A 24,250-nucleotide genomic window follows, 5' to 3' on the forward strand; every position below is an offset into this window, starting at 1 on the left:
CTTTCAGAAGCTGTTCAGTAATTCAAACTCATGGCAATCCCACAGTATTATCATCTTTTTAAACTTTCTCATGGACACCCAAGCTTTCTCCTCGTTGCACTTCCTCGCTTTGAAAATGTCCTTGTTATGGTGGAGTATGCGCAATGAAAAGAACCTGCAGAAACAAGTTTGATTGCACCGAATCTGTCAGGGAGGATCATTATCTCTAGAAAGTTTCCCACAGTGAGCAGCTGGGAAATTGTCAAAAACCATCTTGTTGTGGATGCAAATGAACCCCTTTGAACTCCACTTTATGTATGTAGGTGTTTATTGCTGTCAATCACCATTAAGATTTTGAGAGTCTAGCAAATAGTGCACAAATTCTCATTTCTAGTCACCTTCTGTTGTTTGGATGCCGCAATGCTGTAGAAAGATTTTGCCATATTTCCTTTAAACCTGGCTCAATATTATGATAAGAAGATTTGTGCATATGATTCCAAATGTTGAACCACTCCGAGAAGTCTAACATAGTCGTGTTTGTCATCTTGGGATTTATTTTATTAATGAAGGCTTTAGACTAAAACTGGACTTCCTGGATTGTATTTCATTGTCTCACCAGTAACTGAAGTAACATGCCCACACTCATGCATCCCATTGCTTTTTTTTTTTTAAATGCAGGGCTATTTTTAGTCTGAACAGCCACTAATGTAATGTTGGCTTTGAGGGGAGTTGTTGACAATAAGAAAAATATAAAATAACCAACCCTGTCTACTACAAATTATGTTCCCATAAAACTAAACTGCATTCGCAATTGTGTTTCAAGTGTTTTCTCCTGGATTATGGTCACAACTGTTTAAATACATGGTTAATGGTGTAAATTGAAACAGAACAAAAAATGCAACAAAACTACTTTGTTGTTTGCTGTACGTTGACTTTTAGTTTCACACGGGACGCGGACACCGGTCTCCTGGGCGAAAGTCCGGTGTTTGTTTGACCCATCCACCGTCCCAACTTCATCCTTACACAGACTTCCAAATGTATTTATGATACCACATTTTACAAAAAATTATTAAAAGAAAGACAAGTCATGTGGGTTTAGCACATTGGGCCTCCTTTTGTGATCGCTTTTTACCATAGACTGTATATAGGAAGTGGATGCAGTTACCGTGACGTCACCCATTGGTTTGTGGAATCTGGTTTTTAAGTCTCGAGTTCAGCATTTTGGCCGTCTCCATAGGGTGGAGCTAAGTACAACCAAATGCTGAACAAGACGTTTTTAGGCGACAAAAATGTTACAATTAACTTTCATGAACTGAAAACACACTGTGAAAGGGTTCAAGTTCCAAGACAGAAATTTGCTAACATGAATATCCCGCTGTACTGAAGACTTGAAACTTGTATATTCGTATATATTACTCTAAATGGGACCATAATTTCCTAAAATGAACATCATGCTGTATTGAAGAAGACTTGAAACTAGCGATTGCGACCATAAACTCATGTTTACAATGTTTACTGAGGTAATAAATCAAGTAAGAAGTAGGCTCATTTTCTCATAGACTTCTATACAATCAGACTTCTTTTTGCAACCAGAGGAGTCGCCCCCTGCTGGCTATTAGAAATAATGCAGGTTTAAGGCACTTCAGCATTAGCTTCATTTTTCAGACCCGGAGGTAGCTGTCTCCTTTTTACCAAAAAATAAAGGATATACCAGCTGTCAATGAAATCAGAGCTCGCTAGCATCTGTTCATAAACACTTGATATTGTGTTTCTTTCTTTTGTGACTAAGGCTCTTATGAAAGAAAGAAAATTGGTTGACTTGATACAGCAACACATACTGTAGATTTCAGGGTCACAAGAGAAGACGCTGTATGATATAAATAAATAAAATAAAAAAACATAGAAAAGTGTAAGACCCAGTTACAGAAACAATACAGTGAAAGGAAACGAAAAATAAACTCCATGAATGAAATCTAAACAGCTACAGCTACATTTTCAGAACTACCTTATTGTTTTGTTAGATATTGAATGAAGGGGTGGAAATAGTGGCCAAACCCAGCATGCAATGCTTGAGTACAGTCTCAGTGAAAAACAAGGGTGGGCCATTTCCATTATTGAGACCAATTGAAGGAAATTTGAGTTGATTCTGGCCCAGCAGGTGTTTGTGTGCTCCAAAAACAGTCATTTTAGATGTGTTTTATATCATCTCTGAACTGATAAGCCGATTTTAAACTGAGAAGATTGTGTTTCCAAATGTTATTTCTCAATAGTACAAGGCTTAAAATACGGAGGATTATTTGCAGCTGAAATGAAATTACATCAATCAAACAAGGTTTTATGGTTGCTCTTTCTGCCTGACACTTTTACACTTACAATACTTACTTAATATAATATTGTATATACTTTATATTTTACTTATTATACATATTGTAATTTGTTCTTCACATTGTTATTGTACATCGTCTGTCTACTCTGTACATATGGAACCTACTGCATATCTTTATCTGGAAGAAGGATCCCTTAACTGTTGCTCTTCCTTCCTGAGGTTTCTCGTATTTCTTTACTATTTACGTTTGTGTGTGTCTGTGTCTGTGTTTGTGTGTGTGTGTGTTTTCTAAATCGAAGATGCAATAACAAAGGATGTTGCATGCTGTATGGATTTTAAAGTGCTCTGACACAACCTGTTTCTACTCCCAGATATTTCCATAAACATGCTGACACGTGTACTGCACCAATTCTTTCTCTTAGAAATTGAATGAAGCGCTTCATATACGTACCACACCGGAGTCACAGGGGGGCACTTTGGGTGGACGGCGGGTATACAATTCACAGGAAACAAAAGTTCAGGGTTTGAATCCAGACTCCTGTCCGTGGTTAGGTTTAGGCAACTAAAGCGATTTGGTCACTTCTGACTTTTTCTGTATCAAATCAGACCAAGTGCTGCCAGCGCCTAAACATTACCATAAAAAAGTTTGCTGTACTCACTATGAAAGGATATTGTATTGTAAAATTGGCTATTTTGTTGGAAAACAAATTCAATATGATGTCAGTGAACATTTTACTGATACGTTCACTATCATCATTTTTGTGATTTGTCAGTAATTAATTAACATTTCCTCATTATGTTAATACAAAATGTAATCAGGGCGACATCAGGCCTACGCTTCTTTCAAAACATAATTGCTGTTGCAAACTAGTTGTCAATAAACATAATTTATAGGAGACAAAATAGACAGTACATAGCATACCTTCACAGGCAGACACACATATGCTAATAATATATGTAGTTCTCACATTAACATATATAACATTCATAGCAGTTGAGCAGTTGTAATCTAATAAAATCTGTAATATATTTGTTGTTCCATCAAACATGTATCAGTGTAATTGTTTAGTTTTCTGTACTACACGGTGTCTGTTTAAAGGCAAAGTTTTAATATAATTAAAAATGAATGTTATTAAATGTATCCGGCGGACTGTGGATGACGTGAAATGACGCGTTCTCCATAATCTGGCGAGCCCTCTCCAGCAGGTGAGCGGGGAGTTTGTAACACGGAGAGAAGCTGACATCATATTGCAGCGATACAAAGCCGGTTGAAGATCTGCAAAGTTTCCCTTTAAATTTCTATGTCAACTTTTGTGTTGTGTCACATTGCATAATAAATGTGGTTCTTTGTTAAACACCCTAAATTATTAACATTCTTTGGTGCGTATTCATTTTGCAGCATCTTTGTATTTCAAACTAAAAGCTGTAGACATAAAGCGTCATTGCGATGCTGCACAGTTGACTCTGTCTAGTCTGAGAGCATTGGATGTTTTATTCGAGAACCTCACGAGTGTCAGAGTAAACACATGGGCACAAATGTTTCCTGCTGAAGCACAGATTCGACAGTTTTCAAGACTCTTTTTCCACGCAAACCTTTTAGATCATTCCACAAAAGATGGTTTATCTTTCATACAATCATTTATCATCATGTATTCTTCCAGTGAAAAATTCTGTTTCTGTCTCTCACACACTGACAAATTTACAAAGCTTCCCTGCAGTTTGGTTGACTCCTGTGTGGGAGATGGATGTGACGGAGGCTCCCTGATGTTTTGGTCGTGACATATTTGGAGCGCAAGAGATTGGTGAACTCTGAATTTATACATTTTAACAGCCTGACAGTGACTCAACTGTTAAGGTCACAGAGTCAAAAGGAGCGATTACAATGTTAATTTTAAATTTGATTTAAAAAAAGGATTTTTATTTGTGGCGTTGAGTTACAGGTAGTTTGGGGGTTTTGCATTTTTGATAAATTGCAAGAACATACTTCTACTCATAATATACCCTGAATAGAGCTGTTAATCGATTAAAATATGGTCATGCCAGTTTTTCCTTGCCAAAATTTAGCACAAGTTTAGAGCGTTATTTAGGCTCCTTCGCGACAAGCTAGTCTGACATGGTTGGTACCAATGGATTCCTTAGGTTTTTCTAGTTTCATATGATGCCAGTATCTTGACCCGGCTCACTCTAGCTTTAAAAATGAGCCTGTTACACCCTAAAAATTGCAAGTTGCGTTAATGCGTTAAAGAAATAAGTGGCGTTAACCGTTAAGTTAACTACCCTCAAAAATACAGTATCTAAAAAAAATAACCCCAAGTAAGACAGGTAACTTAAAACACTTGAATGGGCAAATATCACATGTCTGAAAATAAATGGAAATAGTGCTTTAATGCTGAATGTGCATCTGTTAATCTCCAGTGATAATTATAGCCTGCTGTGCATTGTTTGTATTGTATTACAATGTAAGTTGTTGCACCACTGGTGTACACGCAATCCATGAAGCATAGGTTTACTCCTCGTATCATTGCTGCTTTGGAAAAGTCCAAAAGATATAACAGTTCTCACTCTGATTTCTCAAGTTACAACATTATCTCATATATAAATGCTTTTGTGCAACTTTGAATAATGGTTTATATCCGATTATTTTGCCTTAGAAATAAATGTTTTGGACAGAAACAGCAGAACGAATGTCCAAACTTAAAGGTGCTGAATGTGAGATTGGGATCAATTTGACTAAAATTGCTGACAGAGCTAACAGTGTTTACCTGAGGTGGAACCGGAGGGTGGGCGCTGTGCTTCAGCAATGACGCCGGTGGTGGGGACGGCGTTATCAGATGTAACCGTCGTATGGGAGCAGTGCAGAGCGGTGGCCGTGAGAAGCCAGTTGAGCATGCACCTATGACAACAAAGCACAGAGAAGCTCGGATTACAACACATACAGAAGGAGAGCGACTTCATTCTCTGCTCAGGTAGACATTACTCCTCTATATCTTTCCATTGCAAACAGTTGTTTACTGCAATATTAATGCTCTGGATATTGTATAGAGCACCTGTGCTGTATGTGCTGTATCTGTAAAGGTTTGACCTCAAATGTGTTTGAACTTAGTCCTTCAATAGGCCTATCTGCTTGTGACCACTTAAGTCTGGTCAAGTCAAGGTATGATTGAGGTTACACAACAATAACCACCATATATTTAAACAAGTAACAATTGATTTTTTTACCTCTTGGGAGCAGCAGAACAAGCTATATACACAACAGTGACAAGTTATCACCTTGTTATCACCTTATAAAGTCGTTGAGGCAAAGATGCCAGCAAATGGTTTTCCCATCCAGCAGAGACACAGCAACATTATTTGGAGTTTTATTTAAGATAAGATAAGAGGATAGTGCAAAAAACAAGAAGCATCAGTAAAAACAAAAAGCAAGATACAACACAGTAAAAACAAAAAGCAAGATACAACACAGTAAAAAATATAAGCAAAACAAAAGTGAAACAAAATATGAACAATTTAAATAGATGGAAATATAAAAATAGGAACAATATAAACAGTATGGACTATTAACAAAAATGCACAAGTGGATTTGTCAGTGCCATCTATAGTAATGTCAAACCAACTGGCCCTCTGCTGCCGTATGCATCATGGATGTATTAAGAGAACTGGATACAGCGTTGGAGGCGGGGCCCCGTTCATTCCTACTGTATGAAAGTTGCTCAGTGGCGCATGAAGCCAAAATGGCTCGACTTCTGAGTGGAAAACTACCCGGCTCTTCCAGCTATCTTCCACGTCCATTGGGCCCATGGAGCAGGCGCAGTGGCGTCTGCTCGGTCACATGTCACAGGGTCACAGCCGTCACGCTGTTGTCACGGCTTGCTAACTCCGCCTCCCAGCCCTCGCTCCAGCCTCGGTCTGGGTCTCCTTCACATGAACGGAGGAAGGGAAATAACTCTGCATTCAGCTATTTGCGCATTTTACAACTTTCAGGACCTAATGATTTAAATAAGGGCTATTCAAGTGTTCATACTGGGAAGTTGATTCACCCTTAAAAAAAAAATCTGCTTAGTTACAGACGTCTCATTCCCAATGTAAGTCTATGGGAAAAAGTCTCTTTGGGCCCCATGGCATCATGTGACGGACACGGAAGTTGCAGTATCGCCATTGGGCCGCTACGAAAATTGGCGTCAATGACCGGCGCTCTTCCTGGTGGCTTGGTATGCATGAAGAGTGACACCTTACTTGTGCCTTTGCTCTGCAGTCTGAAAGCTGAGTGTCATCACACAGAAATATAAGCTTTTTGTTTGCACACTCAGGCACTCGGGTAATTATCCAAGATGTCTAGTCAATTCAGAGAGTACATTTCTTCTCAACATCATATGTTTGATCATATATTTGTCTACGGTAATGGAATTACACCTGCTGGGAGAGAAGCTCTACAAAAGGATTAGAGTGAAGTTTTCTAGAAGAATGAATGAGGGTTTACTTTAGAAGTTTCACCAAAGTAGAAAGTATGTATTTCAGGTAATTTCTCTGCTCCGTTAACCCCCTTTCCATCCCATAAAACCACTGAAAAGTCAAAGTTTGAGTTTGTTTTTGTCATTGCATTGTTTCCATTTGTTTTTCCAGCATATTGGATCAAACATAACCTATACCTTCTGGAAACATGTTTTGTTTCCAGTGGCTGTAGGTTCCGGATGACAGCTCTCAGTAAATATATAAATAAACAAACAAACCTAGAATCCAGAGTGCAGTTTGAAAAACATACAGGCCAAGTTGAAGGTGGCTGATGCCTGTCACCTATACTTCAAATACAGTCGATCCCGGGATATTATTAGGGCCGCTCGATTATGGCAAAAACCATAATCACGATTACTTTGAGCAATATTGATTACTCATTAACTTTGGAAACATGGACTTAGAAAGAGCCTACATTTTAAAGTTAAATGCATCGATCTATGAAGAACCGTGTGGTAATTTGGAAATTAAAGTAATAATCCACAATTAAAACCCCGTTCTTTATTCATTTCTGGAACCTTGCAAGTCACTGCATGTCCTACAACACTGTCCTGTAAATATTTCAGAATCAAAGCCTCGTGTTGACAAATGAAGGAATTCTATCCACAGAAAAAAACGCTTGAGGGCTTTTATTTTTTAAATGAAGGCAGGAAGTGTTGATTTAAAAATAAATCTTTTGTTTTTTCATGTCTGTGACATAATCTGCAGATACAGACATTGAAAGTGTAGTAATGTTGCTGGTATGATGTCAGTATATAGTCAAAAGATCACTTTCACTGTCTGTTGTTACCATGAGCCGCGCGCGGCTCACGGTAAAATTAGGCAAGACCTCAAATCTCTAGAATTGACGCAGCTGACATGTAGCCGAGCCGCCGCGCTGCTCACATGGGCGGTGTGGCTGCTCTAACCTGTTAACGTGGACGCCGTGATAAAAAGCAACAGGTTCTGCAGCCGCCAGACGCTGCTGACGTTGCCTGTTTGGCCCAGGCTTGCAACCTTTTCACAGCAGATATGTTGACTTGTCTTTGATGAAAAGCACAGGTGTAACTAATAATGTTAAGGATGCACGAAACCACGACCCTGGAACTAGACACCTACATTGAATGAGGCCATTATTAATGTTATTAATTACACCTGCTGTGCTTTTCCAGCTAAATGTCAAAATGTCTGCTGTGGAAAAGGTCTATTATTTATTGTCTACTAATGTTCCCAAAAGGAGACAGAGAAACCAAACTTAGCCAAACTTACAGTGTAGTTCTTTCCACCATCCACTGATATCAGTGAATGTTGGTCAGCTGAAGGATCGCCACACTTGTTTACCAGGTGATTATTCACTATATTTATTCTTCGGAAAGCCAAGAAAACATGAATACATTTATACTACGTTGCAGTCGCCATAGGAGGAGAATGGGATGGTCCTACAATGCCGGAGGGATTGCTATGTAGTGCAGAGCGTTGATTCTTTGATGTAACCCTGAATATGAGGCCAACTGGAAAAACACTGAAATATCAATATTGAGTAGACCTGTACAATCTTTGTTGGGCTGCCCATCTATTATTTAAAAACATGCTCGATATCCAGAATCAATGGATTTGTTTTTCCTTAGGTACATGGTTAGACTTTGTGAAGAAGTTTCAGATCTAGAAAGAGATCAAATTATTTAGGTGGCCACCATATGATCCAAATTTTAAACCAGCATACCAAGATTTCAGATTCAGACAATGGCTATGGCACGGTATCACATCGTATTATTCCTTAGTAAAGTATGGGGAACTAGAATGGCACTCGGAGAGCGCAGACCTCCGCCCCCTCTCCGTTCAGCTTGCGCTATCATCCACGTGTATTTTTGTTTATGTTGAGATCAGCTGTACGTAGCGGAGCATCGTAAAACACTTAAAATAAAACTCACCTAAACCGTCGTCGTTACTCTTTCCAACAATCACCAAGTGCGCTTTGGTCGAACTCAACTGTAATTTCACAGAGTTTAATGTGAAAAAACGCTACAGTTGTTCAACATAACTGAGTGACGTCATGTTTATTGTGTTATAAAATGGGAAAAAAATTATATAAAAGAACAACAACAGTAAAAGTATGTTCATTCTTTTGTTAAGCAAATTAGTTACCAGCAAAAATGTTTCAGTGGTTGTGATACAGATCACACTGGGATGGATGTATTGTGTAATATAAAGACAGGCCCCTATACGACTGACAACATAAAGTGAATAATTGGTGAAGTGTTCCTTAAATGGTGGATAATTGGAAAGGCGATGGCCTGGAACATGAAAATGGAAAATCAGCCAGAGGCATTTTGGGATTTTTGAAAAATCTTAAAATTAATATTTTTTTTCTTTACTAGAATTAATTCAGCACAGATAGAAGTAATTGCCATAGCATTTGCATATTGTGCCAGGTTTTTATATGTCTGCAAATGGATTTGGATTTAAGATATTTAAGTTTATTAATCTCTTCGCTGGTTTGATCCTCCTACATAAAGTATAATACAGTAGTTTATATGGATTTGGAAATGGATGTATAATGTCAAACAAAGGTATGAATTAAAGGCTGTTTTACATTTCAGGTGTAGAGTCATGGAGGAAGTAATCCCTTTTGTTTAAGAAAATAGCGATTTGCGGCTCACACCGTGACTTGTGTGAAAACCACGATGCATAAAACAAACATTTGTCACCAGATAACACTATGCTGTATATATCAGCAGGGTGCTCCCCCATTAGTCTGTGGAGTAACGGCCACCACAGGGAATTGTTTCTTCACCCCCTAATGTGTAACATCATTCTTTAAATTTAAATATCCTATTACAATTCAATAGATGGAGAGAAAAGGGATGAGCATCTGAAGGAAAGGTACTGGACCTGCCTGGGCATACTAAACAGATTATACATATGCGTAGGGGCCAGCACTCCTCTGTGAATAGAGAGCTATGGATTTGCCCAGACTCTGTCTCTGGCATTTTAATCCAGTGTGGAGATTAAAGCAGTAATCCACCTTCATTTCAAATAAATCGACACATACTGTACATCAGGTCCTCATCATTGCAGGTGTGGTCTTAAAATCTTTTGGAGGGTTTTAATAAATATTGTATGGATACATTTCTATTGAAGGACAAATGCAATGTACAGCACCCTCTCTATTTCCAGTCAATGAGATTGTTAATATAATTTCAGTGAGGGAGAAGTGGGTTTTCATGTTATGTTTATGCATGCAACGTATCCTCATGGTACATATGAAAGGTTATTCCAAATTTTGCATACGTTCTCCTATGAATGTCCAGCAACGTGTCAATTTCAGCAAGTTACATGCATACAGTCTTTTCAAAATAAACTTCGGTCTTCACAGGAAACAACTAGGTTAGGTTTAGGAGAAGATCGTGATTTGGGTTAAAATAACTTACATCGTTTGTATGTCAGTTAAAGCTGAAGTAGGCGATATTGGAGCAAATATGATTAAAAAAAGTTATTTTTATATAACCTGAAAAAAATAATGTGCCTTTGTTCCTCAATTTCTCCTAACGGCATCTGCAAGATTTCACAGACCGGAGGAAAACAAGCAGTAAGAGCGGATCTGAGGTCTGCTGTCCAGCTGCCGTCTATGAGAGCCGGCTATCAATCACTCGCAAATTCTGACCAAACGGTCAAACTAGGCAACGCTGATCAAATATGAATCAATATCATGTTACGTTAATGCCTATTTCTCGCCTCAAATGTTTTCAGAATCATCTTGTAGTGTACGGTTAAGCTGTAAAATGAGAAAGTTTGTGTACAATCTGCTGAAAGAACGCCAAGTTCTGGTCACATGATCGGAGCACAGCCAATAGGAACGCTCTCTCAATAAAATGACCTGTGATTGGTCAAAGTCTACCGTCAAGGGCTATATTTTCTAAAGCATGAAAACAGAGCCATGAGGAGGTGCAGAAGTCTAGTTGTTTCTTAGATCACTTGAATTATAATATGCTGAAAGGTTTTAATGGAATTTTTGCCCAATGATATCAAAAATATACTGCCTACTGCCACTTTAAGTGACAAATACATATAAATCTGTTGATTTCTGGTTTCACGCAGGACACGAACACCCATCCAACCCGACCTCCTTTCTACGCAGTTGTAGGAGCCATGAACGATTTCAGACAGGAGTAACGTTTGTAGTAATGTAAATTAGGTTTGAGACGCTTTATATTTTTTGCTATTGGTATTCGTTAATGTTTGGGATATTGTAATTTATTACTATGTAACTGTGATGATTTGGGAGATTTGGGTGACATGGATATAGGCGGCACTAATTGTTAATATAATCAGCTGCTTACCTGGGTGCCAGACGGAAGAGGGGGTGAGTGGGTCGCCGTATTTTTTGCTATTTTCTTTTGATCGCTGTTGATTATCCTGATTTTGTGCATGTTATGATAAGTTGATCATTTTCATTTAATAAGATTTTGTTCAAACTATTTTTTGAATCTCAGTATATCATTTTGGTAGCGCATCGGACAAGCAAGCCGAGCCCGACCTCAGCCTCTCAGCAGCTTTTAGTTTGTTTCCTGAAGTCGCTACAGCAGTGTTTGTCGCTCTTCATACTTCACAATAGCGTGAATTAAATACGCATTGATTTCGTGGGGTAAATACCAATTACAGTGCCTTCCTTTTTCATAGTTATAGCTATGGGCGATGTATGAGAACAGCCTGGTTTATGATCAAAAGAGGTCGTCTTTACATGCTTTTGACAAGCTTAATCAGAGATCTCTTGTGCTAATGATCTATAAAAGGCTAAGCAGGTCTATTTACGTCATAGTTTTACTAGTGGTATTGTTGTGGCCAAGTTCAGAATCAACCATAAATTCCCAGCTGCAGCTGCAAAGAGGAGTATGACACCAAATGTTTTAGAGTGAAGAGTTTTGGATCTTTGAGCTCCTATGTTTAGTCCCCGAGGGCAAAACATAGACCTGTCTTTTAGCTGTTGCTTCGAATGTTTCTAACTGCTAGAAATCTTGTGACAAAGATAGCTACTGAACTCAATGTTGTGACATTGTCTTGTGTGCTGTGTTGCTGGTGCTGTCTTGATGTACTTTTTTCTGTTTCTGCTCGTGCTGGCCAAGTGTCCTCCACTCTCTTTAGGAGGCATCAAACGATGGTATATCCTGGACCTTGTGCGCCGCAAAAATATCTATCGATTAAATATCTGCTTGCTCAGTTTATCCTTTGTTTTAATCTCATGAATTTAGGAGAAAGATCGTGGTCATGGTTGAAGGAGACAAATGTTGACTGTTAACTGTCAAAACTCAAAAATGTGTTTCGCTCATTGTTTCTTCATTTGATGCTTGAGCTTCACTTTGCAGAATGATGTATGTGCAGAGTTTGGAGGCTGCTGAGGAAAGTAAAGTTAAAGTTTCTCTGTGCTCACCTTAAATCTGACTTTAAGACGTGTTCATATGAGCAGGATTTTACGACATCACAACTAGTTTGGAAGCCAATTGTGGTGAAATTTGAAACCTCCAGAGCACATGCCTACACTTCTCTGTAGTAGGAAACATCTTGTGTCCAGCACTTGAAATTAACATATTCATAGATTTTGAAATTTTCAATGAGGGAGAGGAAGTGAATGTAATTTTAAGAATTTTGAACCAGTCTTAAAATATGTCTGGATGGGATCTTTAATATAGGATTACGTTAATATTAGACAATTCTGCAGCACACAATTTAGGTCCAATGCCAACATTCAGGGCCAATGCAGGAAGCATTGCCCTTTGTGTAGCGAGGCAGAAATAAGGGTGTTGAGGTCGGGTTGGTGGATGGACATGTTGTGTGTCAGACTAATCTTTCCCTAATCTTTTCCTGGTGTGCCTAACCCTATTTGTGACCTCAATGCTCTGTATGTTACATATTGAAATGCTTTCGTTTAAAAGCTGCAGGGCACAGCCTGTGGAAATATTTAAACATCGGTTTCACCCCAGGCGAAGATGGGTCTTTTCCTGGGTCGCCAATTAACACCTGTGAGATCACAAAAATACCTTTGAAATTGTAAATCGCCGCCCAACAACAGCAAAAAAATGAACATAATGCGGAATAATGAACGATGCACCAAGGTCACAAATATGACTAAGCAGCCCTATTAAGACAATTACAAAGACAGCCTTCTATCACCTGAAGAATATAGCAAGAATTAGAGGACTGATGTCTCAGCAGGATTTGGAAAAACTAGTCCATGCATTTATCTTCAGCCGACTTGACTACTGTAACGGCATCTTTACTGGTCTTCCTAAAAAAACGATCAGACAGCTGCAGCTGATTCAGAACGCTGCTGCTAGAGTCCTCACTAAGACCAAGAAAGTGGATCATATCAGTCCAGTTCTCAGGTCTCTACACTGGCTCCCTGTCTCTCAGAGAATTGATTTCAAAATACTCTTGCTGGTTTACAAAGCACTAAATGGTTTAGGGCCAAAATACATTTCTGATCTTCTGCTATGATATGAACCATCCAGACCTCTCAGGTCATCTGGATCAGGTCTGCTTAGTGTCCCCAGAGTCAGAACTAAACATGCAGAAGCAGCGTTCAGTTTTTATGCACCAAATATTTGGAACAAGCTCCCAGAAGCCTGCAGGACCTCCAACTCTGAGTTCTTTTAAATCAAAGCTTAAAACTTTCCTGTTTGCTGCTGCTGCCTTTTATTAAACCAGATAATGATCTTATACTGCACTAGAGCTTTTACTCTTGTGTGTTATATTCTATTTTAGCTTCTATCCTAGCTTTTATTTTTAGCTTGTTTTATTATCTAATCTTTAATGTTTTTATGTTTTTATAACTGTTTTAATTATGTCTTAATGTTCTTTTGCACTTTGTCGCAATGTTCTTGAATGTTTATGTAAAGCACTTTGAATCGCCCTGTTGCTGAAATGTGCTCTACAAATAAAGCTGCCTTGCCTTGCCTTGCCTAAGCAAACACTTTGTTTCTCGTCTTTGTACTAAAGTAGGATAAACATGTCCTGGACTTAACTTAGCACTACACTGTTGGATAACTGAACGGAAACTCTGGATAACTCAAGTGTATTTCCAAATCTGTTAAGAGTTCCTGTTCCTTGGTAACCAATGGTTACAGAACATACCACATAACCGCAACGTCCGCGGTTCGATTCCAGTCATGTTGCACGTCATACCTCTCACTCCCCCCATTTCCAGTCTCCTTCTACTGTCATCTGTCCAATAAAGATGAAAATGCCAAAGAAATATATAAAAACACACAATATACACCCTCAAGGGACCCACTGTTGGTCGACAAAAGACAACCCCAACTATAGTTTTGTTATCCAAAATGAACACCCCAGTTCTTTTCCAATCAGCGCTCGCCGTGGTGATGATGGTACCGCCTGTAGGATATCAGCCAGAAAATGTGATACTGTATTGATCAGTGTCGGGGAATTCTCTTTTCATTTGTCCCTCTCACAGTGAGGTTATTGCTCGAGGTCAGCCAGAGAACAATACGCTCGGAGGGAGTCTTGATCTCACTGAAACACGCTTCAGCCAGGGCTGACTGAGACAGCAACACCCATCCATCCATCTATCCATCCATCCGTCCATCCATCAATTTTGGAGTTTGCCATGCACATGCAAATGTGAAAAGGAAATAAGGTATTATTTTCTTCACTCGCTGTCAGAAAGGACACTATGGGGTAAATCTTTCCTCTGTGATAGCCTCAGGCAGTCAGGATCTCACTGCTATCAGCATGCTCCATCTTCATAATCCTGCCTTATTCAAATGGTGACTGTTTGCCAAATGTTGCTATGTTTTATTAAATCCTCATGTATTTGGATCCACTTGGCTGGATCACGGAACTGGATGAGACACCGCCACGAAAAAACACAATCACATTTTTAGACACGTATTGAAATTAGACTCGAACCAATTTCAGCTAATCTCATTTTTAGATTTTTCAGAATGTAAGCTTTAATGCATCTGAATATATTGTGAATAGTCAAAGTGTTTGGGAAGAATTATAAAAAAGCGCCCTTGCTAAAATATTCATGCGTAAATTATTCTGGAAAGGAAAGCATCAGTGCTTAAGTGCTGCATTAAACATCAACACATTGGGATAATTTGCATTGTTTCATGGCCTCCTTATACGAAATAACCAAGTGTAGTTGCGCATATATTGTCGACACTGTATAGATCGTTGCCCTTATCATTACTTTTGTGAGTAGCGAAACATTGTGCATAAAATAAGCTGGCTTTTCTATTCAAGTTAATGACTTGTTATCAGCAGGACAATGACGATGATACATTTCATCCATGCGTCGGTATTTTATTATATGCTTCCTATGAATCTATTCAGTCTTAATCCAATAAATCACGATAGAAGGCAAGTGGTGGGCAACATTGAACTGGCTAACAAATCAGACTGGAGCTTTAGAATTTAGGTCACACTTAATTTTTCATCTAATACAGAAAATACATTACTATATAGTGAAAAAAAATATATACCCTCTACAATTTATGTGTGCATGGCTTGGATCACTTTTTCCCCAAGACATAAGTGGACATCTTTTTTTCTGCTCTGCTCTGTGTGCCATCTTCAGCTCAGAGGAGAGCCAACAGTCAGGAAAAGCCAAGACGGCAAAGTTTTCAAGAGGATTACAGGCAGACTTTGTCAAACAACCCAGGACAAGGAAATCACTTTCACTAATCCCACTCTCTGATGTCCGCCCCACAAAATGTCCCTTTCATCAGCAATAATTGAACATTGAGCAGACTACCATTGTGCTGGAGTCATTTCCTATGCCCTTAGCCTTTTGACTTTCAAAGTATCTTGTCTCTCTGTGCCGTCTCAGATTTAGAGAATGTTCCGTCAGTGCTCTGATACTGTATGTTGAGTGATTCCCTTACAGTGCCGCAGGGTATAGCTTACAATTTTCGGCCCACATCTAAATTAGCATTTCAACTTAAACTATAAGAATTCCTTAAATTCCTGACAGAAGCACATGGCTAATTGTTATACAGAAGGACATCAACTGACCTTCCTGTCTTGTTGCCTTTAATGCCTTCCTTGGTTGGGTTGGTTAGCTTTAAGAATGAGGAGGTGCGATTAGTTGGGTTTAGAGTAAGAATATCAGGGTAAGCCAACCAGAGGCAGAGTAGGGCGGGTCATGCCTTCGCCAAAGTATAAAAAAGTATCACGACCGGGAAGGTCCGATGACTCATTTGGCATAATAATTAGCCATTTGCTTCTGGGCTGTTCAGACTATTGGGTTTTCGAAATAATGGGCCGTCAGAACAATGGGATGGCACCCCGAATTCTACGTTAATTTTTCTAAAACAGTGGGTTTTGTATTTCAGACAGAAGAAGACAAATACAAGTGTCTTATTTCTAGCCCCTAACCGCTGATTTCGCGGTCTAAAATGATGACTATCACCAGCAGATTTAATTAAATGTAGTTAGCAAGGTAATTAATAAAACTTTAGCTCTGTGAGTTGGTTGAAAATGCTGTCTCTGGCTGACTGAATTTCCAGCTGAGTTGTCTTGAAATCTTGCAATAGTGGTCTTGAACATGTAATTCATGGCATCATACATGATGTCATGCCAAAAGACAAAGACTGAGGTTAAAGCTCATGTCCCAGCTGATGATCCAGGAAGAAGACATGGAAATAATGTCCACTTATACTGCAGCGTAGAGCTAGTTAGTCCTAGTCCTAAAAATCACATGATTTCCTTCATACATAACCCTGTTTAGCTGCTTAACTTACGCTGGGTTGCTGGAGTGTATCTTTCTCAAAGCAAAAGAGCAGGAAAGAGCTGTTAACATTAGCCTAAACTGATGATGTGCTACTCGCTGTTTTTAATGTGACCTTTAAACCCACAAACTAATGTAGTTAGTTAAAGATGTGTTCCTTGGCTTAACGGTCAGTTACTACTGGAAGCATTTAGCCAGTTAACTGCTAACGATTGCAGCTCATAGACTGTGTATAAAGATGGACGACATGGCCCCCTGGTGGCTGGCTGCAGTATAGGTCATAAATCCCGCCCCCTCGATGTTAGCGGATGGGACATGGCCAAAACTAAAAAGTACAAGTACATGTCAAATAAAATGTTCCCAAAGATGGTTTCTACCATTTTAGGTCGTTCTTATCACGCTGATTTATGTTCAAGTGTTAATTTTTCTGATGAATTTGGTTTTAATTAGTTATTTGAGGCTATAAAAAGGGGGTGAGACGTCATGACTGACAGCTGTGAGTCTCTCTCGCTGTCAAGCTGCGGCCGTGTTTGGCTCACGATTGGTTCGGGCGAGTGACCTCGATACCACGGCCCCACTGCCCGATCACTACTGCGCAGACTCTGGCTCCAAATGATGTCAAAATATCAAGATGGCATGTGTCCGGAATACTTTGGCTTCACTTCTTTACAGTTGAAGGAAGTGGTGATGTGTCGTCCATGCAGTCTATGCAGCTTATGTTAGAGCAAACACACAGTTCCTTACACTTTTACTGTTGTGTTTTTGGTTTCTTCCAACAGCCCTGTACATTGTTGAGAAATCCAAAGATTGACAGACCTGCCCTGCCTAGTTACGGTTGCTAAACTATGATTGGACAATCGCTGTTTGGGAAAAAAGGTTTACCGAATGGTCAATCCTCATCCTCTGTGTAAAATTCAGCAAGATGGTTCAGTTTAACCTAGTGTATCTCAATTCAGCAGCGCCTGCATGTGAACCACAATTTCAAAGTGCTCTATCCCAAACTGAGTTAGTGAAATGTCAAAGTGGGCTTTGGGTATTGCTCATGCATTTACAAGGAAGGACAGGGTGTTAAAGTTTATACATTTGGGCTTGTTGTTTTGTCTTGTTCCCCGGCAGCAGGGAGTTCTCAGGCGCTGCCATCTTCACACGTGGTTTAGCCTGGGGCATTTTAAACCCCCTCCACGACACACACACACACACACACACACACACTCGCTTCTCTCCTCCTGTCTCTCTTTTTCTGTGTCTGTCACTCTCTCTCTCTCTTTGTCTGTCTCTCCTTCTCGCTCTCTCTCACCTTCTTTCTTCCCCTGTTCAGTGTTCTGTTAGTGAGTCCCTCAAGTCTATACCGGACCACTTCCTTTGACACACACAGCAAAAGCCTGTCTGTCAGCGCCTGCACTGACAGGATGAGGCCAAGCTTCCCCAAAAGTTGTGTGGGTGTACGTGAGTATATGTAAGACAGAGCTGTGTGAATACAGTACTTCTTTGCACGCTTTTGCATGAATGTGATGTCACATAAGCAAGGATGAAATACTGTCACATTTGATTTTACAGGGTTTTATCGACTTAAACTGAAGTCATTCAGTCTCGTTTTGAGTCCATTATGTTTTTTGTCACTTTACAAGAGCTTGACATTGATTGTTTCCACCTTATTTAATTGTATAAGTCACTAAGAAGATTGGCTGTGTTGGTTTTTATTTTTGATATCCTCTCCGTGAATCTTAAAAGTCCTCAACGACTGATTCATAGTTTGATGAATGGACACGATGGCAGGACGGCTACTGTAAAAGAAGCTGCTAAAAAAAACATTTTGAGCCATAGACTATATATAAGAACTGGTAGTCACCGTGACGTCACCCATTGGTTTGTGGACTGCCGTTTTGAAGCCTTGAGTTCGGCATTTTGTCCGTAACCATCTTAGTTTTTGTCCGTCGCCATGTTGTTTTTTTGCAACCAGAAGTGACACAAGAGAGTAAAGCAGTACAACCGAACGCTGAATAAGACATTTTTAGGCAACCAACATGTTACAATTAACTTTTTAATAAAATTAAAACACACTGTGAAAGGGTTAAAGTTGTAAGATGAAAACACGGACAACTCCAGACCTGACAACGCCGTAGTAACGACTTGTCAATCACACAAGGTAGTCACACCCTAAAGCATCCCCTGCTTTAGTCTATATGACTCTAAATGGGACCATCATTTACTAAATGAACATCATGCTGTATTGAAGAAGACTTGAAACTAGCGATTGAGACCATAGAGTCATGTTTACAATATTTACTGAGGTAATAAATCAAGTGAGGAGTAGGGTCATTTTCTCATAGACTTCTATACAATCAGACTTCTTTTTGCAACCAGAGGAGTCGCCCCCTGCTGGCTATTAGAAATAATGCAGGTTTAAGGCACTTCTGCATTGGCTTCACTTCTCAGAACCGTCGCCTGTTTTGAGCTCTATTTGTCATCATCATGTTTTTATCACAAATATTTCTGGTTTCCCTCTTTGTCTGTAATGTGCTCCTAATTAAAGAACATCGTTGCGGTTAGGTAGGATGTACACACATTTGCATGCAGTAGCAGTGTACTGTATGTGAATGCCAGCATTGTTAGGTGATACAAAGCCGTTTCCAATATAAGGTAACATATAAACATGTACAAACGGCAGTATTCACTCAGCAATTTCAGAATTATGCAGATGAATTAATTCTTTCTCAAAGTCAAAATGGATTAAAGCAGTTGACATCAGTTTCTGCCAGGATTGGGTATTTTTAAAAGCAACTGAGATCGTTTCTCTTAAAACAGCAATTGGATTTACTATCCTCTCGCTTTGACAATGTACGACACACTGTGAGATAATATATTGGAAGGACAGAGAGGATTAACAAATGAGTCACAAGGTGATTGTCTACTACCTTTGCACCTTCACGAGAAAATGCTTGAGAAAAAGAGACGCGCCTGGACAAATTGCTTGGTCGACTTTGCTATTCTCTTCAAGGGCATTACGCCATCCTTACCTCTTTGTCTCTGCAGGCTTGACTGGTGCAATGGAACAAAAATGTTGACACCTTGTTTCAACAAATGAGAAATGACAAATGCATAAATCATTCAGGCTCTGCCGCGTAGAGATTTCAGTTTGACACAGTCTCAGGATGTTTGATGCTCCACTGATGAAAACTTCCACGGAAGCCCACGGAAGGCTCATGCCAACGCCGATGTGCTAGAATGGTCAGTGTTGTCGTTCACGCCTTGAATTCGTATCATCATAAGACCCACGACGGTGTGAGATGCCAATGTGTACATTTATGTTGCTACAGACTTGAGCACAACTGCAATTTTACACATTTAATCATTCATGCATCTTACTTAAGGACATTATTAGTTTGGTCTTTTATAATTAAAAAATAAATACTGTGAATCAATAGACTAATGCAGGAATAATTCAATTTACAGCCTCACTGTGACTATATTGGACTCATATTGTGCTTGACCTCAATAGTGAAAGAGTCCTTCCTCAGTCAGAGGTTAGTATTCCTGCGTGAACTGAAACAATATGTGAGATTTCCAGAGAGAGTTCATCTTATTGAATGAAGATATATAATAGTACTGCAGCTTAGGTAATATTGTAAACACACCAACACAAAGTGGTTCAATATTTGCTCTTTGCTGAGATAACACAATGAAAATACAGAATATTTTACTAAGCCTGAAAATATTCCATGTCTAATTTGTCCAAAACGGCAATTTCTTCCGCTTTCATTAACTTGCAAATCAAGCAACATTTCAATTATTCTCATGGTATGAGTATGGAACACAATTACTGTAAATTGCTTCCATTTCTTCAAAAGTTACTGTATTTCCCCCCAAAGAAACAATGTTTCACCGATGCACTAATCTATCTTCAAGCCCATTCAATTATCTATTTAGCCAAACGTATAATTACTCGTCAGTGCGCCAGAGTGTTTATTAGGATTCCTTACACACAATTTAAATTGCCCCATAAACAATTTGTAGGAGCCATTAGAGCATCTCAAGAAGTGATTCACTTAATGAGGGGGCGGGATGGGAATGTTGAGATGATGAGACGGGAGGTTGTAGCGAATACGCACCATCCGGTGACATTGGGGAAATAGACAATTAGATCTTGGCAAGCTAAACGGCTACACTATCATGATGGCTTGTTTGAAATCAATATAATGAGCTACATGTGGAGTGTTGTAACACTTCTCTTTTTACAGAAACAGATGGAAATCACCCCTCCCTTGTGCTATTTATGAATGAGTGCTTGTATAGAAAGCTGAGTTGGATTTTAAAGGAGATCACACTGTATCTCACTGGTGTTATCAAGTGGGCTTCTTCCCGTCACTGACGTCTTGTTGAAGTTGGTTCGTGCTGCCTCCAGAAGGCTAAACAGTAGATGTGTGAGTGGAATAATTAATCTGTGTAGCAGCTGTCCCTCATTTATGATGATTGATTTACCCACTCACAAGCCTGCAGTTGTAGATGTGCAACACGGAATACATATTTAGAATAACGCAGTCAGCGGAGGAGGGAGTACTCAGATCCTTTACTTGACAAAAACATAATACTCAATTACTGCAACAAAACTCTATGTAAGTAAATGTATAGAAGTATAATCAGCAAAATGATTTTAAAGTATTAAATGTACAAGTACCTCTGCAGAAAATTGTTATTATTACAGAGTATATGACATATAAAGAGCACCATTATAGCTGGTCAAGGTGGAACTAGTTTTCACTACTTAAAGCTGGGGTAGGCAGTATATATTTTTTGGCATTATTGGGCAAAAATTCCAAAATAACCTTTCAACATATTTGTAATTCAAGTGGTACTTCTGGAAAAGGCAAAAAAACACCAGAATTTGAATACACAGCCCTCATCCTGCAGCTCTCCTCTCTCCATCCTCTCTGTCCAAAGCCCATCCCACTAGACGAGCATGGGCATTGGCACACGTTTCATACAGTAACCTGTATGAGTACTAGTCATTAATTTCAATCATCATCCTTCATACAGTAACCTGTACGAGTACTACTCACTCACTAACCTTTAGAAAGTACATTACTGTAATCGTAATGCTTAAATTGTATGTTTTCATATCATTTCCTAAGTAAAAGCCAACTGAACAGTACAGTATGTCTTTTGAACTTCCAAACAAACCTTGAAGAATAAAACTTAGACCACAGGAGGTACTGTCATAACTTATTCACCAGCAGGCTAGGACTTGTGTTTTGACACCTCACTTCAAAGTATCTGGATTCTATTTCATGTCGGCATTGGAGGAAAGTCAAAAGGATGCCAAATGCAAAATCCGTCACCGAGGTCAAAGCTACTTCCCAAGATGACAGAGGGGTCGACAGATTCATTGTCAGTGCAGAGATACAATGCCACCTGTCCTTGAAATCCTGTTCTAAGCATTAGCTTTGTCTTTTCTATCCGGCGTGACCAGCTCTCTTTTCTCTTTAGCTGCTCTTTCATCTGTTATTTAATGGAGGGATTGCCAACATGAAAGACATGACCACTTTGCCTTTCATCACAATGACATCATCCCTCTGGCTACACCTGAGAACTTGTCTGATTAAAATGGAATGCTGTAAGTTAAGAAGGAATCCTATATATCACTCCTGTTGTTGTGGATGGTTTAATCAAAAGCCCTGCTTAGACATTAAGGTAAGATATCATCAGGGGGTCTGAAGCCTCTGGATTAAGAGTGAATGGGAGACAGGTTGGTTTCTGTATTCCCCTCAGTGCTTCCCATACATGCCAAAAGAATACGCCATATACGTATGCCCATACGACAAACAATACAGAAGAGACCGCTCGGGGACTTGTTCATGTACCAGAGTCAGACAGTGGACTCTGTGTTTGTTAGCCTGTTAGCCTGTGGATACTTTTCATGGCTGCCTGCAGACTTTGGCGAGCCTCTCAGCTACTGTTTGGTTGATAGTTAGACAACTTTAAGAGCCTGTTAGTCTTTTGCTCTTCAATTTAAAGATGCAGTGTGTAGGATTTGGTGACATCTAGCAGTGATGTTGCAAATTACAGCCAACTGAAACTTCTCCCGTGTGCCAAGCGCGTAGGAGAACTACGGTGGTCGATGTGAAAACGTGAATGGCCCTCTCTATAACCAGTGTTTGGTTTGTCCATTCTGGGCTACTTTAGAAACATAGCGGCCGGCTCCATGAAGAGGACCCACTCCCTATGTAGATATAAACGGCTCACTCTAAGGTAACAAAAACACAATGCTTCTTATTTTAGGTGATTATACACTAAAGAAAACATACTTATTAATATTATATTACATTTCTGCCAATAGATCCCCCTAAATACTACATACTGTTCCTTTAAATGTCAAGGTTATTTCATATTTCCGCTACTGTCATGATGCAACATAAATATGAGTTGGTAGATTTTTGTTTATTTACTTTAAAAACACATAGCAGCAGCACAACTATTACATTAAATATTTCTTGATTTTATAAGTTTTTCAGTTTTATGTAGCCTACAGCATATTTTTTTTGGAGGATAATGAAGCTTATTGCCTTACTTCAACTCCATACCCGCATATCATGTTAGTGTACCCTGCATTGTAGTGGCCTGAAAGATGTGCAACATCCAATACTTGAAAACATGAAATACACGATACATTTAAAGGAACAGTGTGTAGCATTTATGGGGATCTATTGGCAGAAATGGAATATGATATGAATAAGTATGTTTTCTTTAGTGTGTAATACTGAAAATAGAAATTGTTGTGTTTTCATTACCTTAGAATGAGCCGTTTGTATCTACATAGCGCCCAGAACGGACAAACCAAACACTGGCTCTAGAGAGGGACATTCACATTTTCACATTTTTGCATGGGTGTAGTTCTCCCACACACAGTTGGTTGCAATCTGCAACCTCATTACTAGATGTCGCCAAATCCTACACACTGCACCTTTAAAAAGGTCCAGACCCGGCTATACCAAGGCAACATAACACTCAAAACTCCCAGCACTAGAATATATAGCATTTTCTATATGCTACATATATGTGGACAGCATCTTCCTAAGCGTCCCTGCTGTTTTCTGCTGTTTTCTGCTGTTCCCTCAGTATCGCAGTATCAGACTCAGTACCAAGCAGGTTTTTTACTAGATCGTTATCCAAACTTTGCAGTCCTCTTATCTGCATCGTGATAAGACCTCTAGGATCTGTCTATTTGTAAAGTACTTCAGGATAAAAAAAGGCATCTCTGAGGCACAATAATTCGCATTTATCTTGGACTTTCTGTGTGTTTGAGAAAGAGAAGGAAAGAGAGGACGAAGGTGCAGCTGGGTGCCTACTTCTTAACGTCATTAATTACAAGGCTCAGACATGCGGTAACATCAGTAGTTTCACTTTAGATTCTAACCAAACATTTATTGAAGAGAGCACCTTGAACCGCTGCACTGATTTTAACAGAAGCTTTCTCTTTTTCATTGAAGTAGAAATGTTTCGCTGTACTCGGTCCCCCGGAGACTGTGAAGACATCTTCAAAAGAACACCTGCCCTTATCAGTGTGCTTGACCTATTTCCCCAGCTCCTTTGCTCCAACCCTCCCTTCTGTAAAGCCCGGGCTACAGAGGACAGGTAATCCCATTGACACCAGCAGAGACTGATGCAGCGCACCTGTGATCTGGTTATCTTGCCCTATCTCGATCGCAGATAAA

At 39.4% G+C, this 24,250-nt stretch overlaps 1 long non-coding RNA gene across 1 annotated transcript in view; it reads right to left on the reverse strand.

The window, feature by feature from the left end:
* Nucleotides 1-5,071: 5,071 nt before the first annotated feature.
* Nucleotides 5,072-24,250, reverse strand: part of LOC119499294 — a 151,518-nt gene continuing 132,339 nt past the window's right edge. The window contains exon 3 of the long non-coding RNA XR_005209367.1: nt 5,072-5,198. This is a non-coding gene — a long non-coding RNA (uncharacterized LOC119499294). The remainder of the gene's footprint in view (nt 5,199-24,250) is intronic.

Source organism: Sebastes umbrosus, chromosome 12 (genome assembly GCF_015220745.1).
Source record: "Sebastes umbrosus isolate fSebUmb1 chromosome 12, fSebUmb1.pri, whole genome shotgun sequence".
Classification (NCBI taxonomy): domain Eukaryota; kingdom Metazoa; phylum Chordata; class Actinopteri; order Perciformes; family Sebastidae; genus Sebastes; species Sebastes umbrosus.